This window comes from Suricata suricatta, chromosome 1, assembly GCF_006229205.1.
Source record: "Suricata suricatta isolate VVHF042 chromosome 1, meerkat_22Aug2017_6uvM2_HiC, whole genome shotgun sequence".
Lineage (NCBI taxonomy): Eukaryota > Metazoa > Chordata > Mammalia > Carnivora > Herpestidae > Suricata > Suricata suricatta.
In genome coordinates, this window is record NC_043700.1 from 48395145 (window position 1) to 48398313 (window position 3169).

Genomic DNA, 3169 nt, shown 5'->3' on the forward strand with positions numbered 1-3169 from the left:
ACTATATCATTCACTATTTCTTTCATTCGAGACACTCAGACTCTGCTGTGTATCTAGAGGTATTTTCTGGACAAAAACTCAGCTAGCCCAGTTTATTAAACCCAAATAACTTGTTTCCATACCTTTCTTTGGGCAATACCACCTTTGGCCTCTAGGCGAACTTGATGAACTACCTACCAACTGACAGGTCTGCCAAATGCCCTCTCAACTTAAAAAGTTTGTGATTCAGTGAGGTTAGAGAAGTTGTGTCTTCTCTCCCCTCCCCCTTCAACTTCACAGATAAGACAAACGGAGACATTGAAATACTATGCAAAGGTCACAGAACTAGTAACCCTAAACCAGTACTATAATCCAGGTCACCTCTTTTTCACTCATTCGCTTTGCCTCTTATTTATTTAATTATCAGTGTTTATTAAGTCTCTCCAATGGCAGTCCAGGCCAGACTTGTCATGTCTTATCACAAAATCAAAAATAATAAAATTAAAGCTGTTAGTCATTTGGCACTATAGGAAGTATTTCACTTGGACTATTTTGTTTACTGGTCCCATAATCTTAACGAGCACTTCGAGAAAAAAACATAATGTTGACAAATTCTAGTCTTCTCAAAAAGCATTCTGGGGCCAGGGGGAGAAATGAATCGGCAGAGCATGGAGTTAATTTTTAGGGCAGTAAAACTCTGTATGATAATATTAGATACATGTCATTGTACATTTGTCCACATTCATAGAATGTACAAAACTAAGAGTGAACCCTAAGGTAAACTATGGACTTTGTGTGATTATATTGCATTAACGTAGATTTATCCTTGGTGGAAAACGTAGCATTCTGTAGAATGATGTTGAAAACGGGGTCGGGGGATGCTGTACATATGTGGGAACAGAGGGTATACAGGAAATCTTGGTAACTTCACTCTTAATTTTGTTGTAAACCTAAAACTGCCCTAAAAACTTAAAGTCTTAAAAAACACATTCTAAAGGGATATCTATACTCCCATATTCACAGAAGCACTGTTCACAATAGCTGGGACATGAAAACAATCTAAGTGTCCCTCAGTGGATGAATGGATAAAGAAAACGAGCCATATATGACACCTGAAACTAAGATTACACTGCATGTTAACGAATTGGAAGTTAAATAAAAACTTGGGAAGGGGTGCCTGGATGCCTCCATTGGTTAAACATCTGACTCTTGATTTTGGCTCAAGTCAGGATCTCATGGTTTGTGAAGATCAAGCCCCTAGCTGTGCTCTGTGCTGACAGGGCAGAGATTGCTTGGGATTCTCTCTCTCCCTCTCTCTCTGTCCCTCCCACCCCTCAAAATAAATAAATAAACTTAAAAAAAACTTAGGGAAAAAAAGAGAAAAGAAAATGTGGCATATACCTATAGTGGAATATTAGCTAGTATTTTATAAGAGAGGGAAATCCTTGGGGCGCCTGAGTGGCACAGTCAGTTAAGTGTCCGGCTTCATCTCAGGTCATGATCTCGCGGTTCATGGGTTTGAGCCCAGCGTCAGACTCTGTGCTGACAGTTCGGAGCCTGGAGCCTGCTTTGGATTCTGTGTCTCCCCCTCTCTCGAACCCTCCCCTGCTTGCACTGTCTCTCTCTGTCTCTCAAAAAAAAAAATTAAAAAAAATAAGAGAAGGAAATCCTTTAATCTTCTACAATGTGGATGAAACTGGAAGACATTATCTAAGTGAAATAAGTCACAGAAGGACAAATACTGCATGATTCCACTTACATGAGGTATCTAAAATAGTTACACCACAGAAGCAGATAGAAGAATGGTGGTTTCCAGGGGTTGAGATGAGGGGAAAACGAGCAGTTGTGCTTCAGTGGGTATAAAGTTTCAGTTATGCAAGATGAATACATTCTAGAGAGATCTGCTATATAACATAATGCCTATAGTTAACAATATTGCATTGTACACTTAAAATTTTATGTAAAGGGTAGATTTCATGCTAAGTGTTCTTGCTATACAAAAACAAAACAAAACAAAAAGGGACACAAGAATTTTTGAGCTTTTTATCAAAAAATTTTTAATTAAAAAATGTTTATTTTGAGAGAGAGAGTGAGAGAGCGAGCAAGCGCAAGTGGGGGAGGGGCTGAGAGCGAAGGAGACAGAGATTCCCAAGCAGACTCTATGCTGTCAGTGCAGAGCCCAACGCAGGGCTTGATCACAAGAACTGAGAGATCATTACTTGAGCTGAAACCAAGAGTTGGACACTTAACCAACTGAGCCACCCAAGTGCCCCAGGTTTTTCTAATTTTAATTTCAGTATACTTAACATACAGTGTTACATTAGTTTCAGGTATATAGTATAGTAATTTTTTTAAATTAATGTTTATTTATTTTTGAGAAAGAGAGAGACAGAGTACAAATGGGGGAGAGGTAGAGAGAGAGAATCTGAAGCAGGCTCTAGGCTCTGAGCTGCCAGCACAGAACTCGTCATGGGGCTCAAACCCACCAGCTATGAGATCATGACCTGAGCTGAAGTCGGACACTTAACTGACTGAGCCACCCAGGCACCCCTATAATATAGTAATTCAGATTCAATACATTGTTCAGTGCTCATCATGATAAGTGTACTTTTTAATTCCCATTCCCTATTTCACCCTTCCCTCCATCCACCTCACCTCTGGTAACTGTTAATTCTCTAAGAGTATGTTTCTTGGTTTCTCTCTCTCTCTTTTTTCTCCTTAATTTGTTTTGTTTCTTAAATTCCACATATGAGTGAGATCATATGGTATTTGTCTTTCCCTGATTTATTTAGCTTAGCATTATACTTTCTAGCTCCATCCATGTTGTTGCAAATGGCAAGATTTCATTCTCTTTATGGCTAAATACTATTCGTTTGTGTGTGTGTGTGTGTGTGTGTGTGTGTGTGTGTGTGTGTGTATCACCTCTTCTTTATCCATTCATTTATCAATGAACACTTGAGCTACATCCATGGGCTTTATCCATAGATTGGTTATTGTCAATAATGCTGCAATAAACAGAGGGGTGCATGTATGCTTTTGAATCATATGTTTCATATGTTGGGGGTAAATACCCAGTAATGTGATTACTAGATCTTAGGGTAGTTCCACTTTTAAATTTGCTAGGAACTCCATACTCTGCCACAGTGATGCACCAGTTTGCAGTCCTACCAACAATGCACGAGGGTTTGTT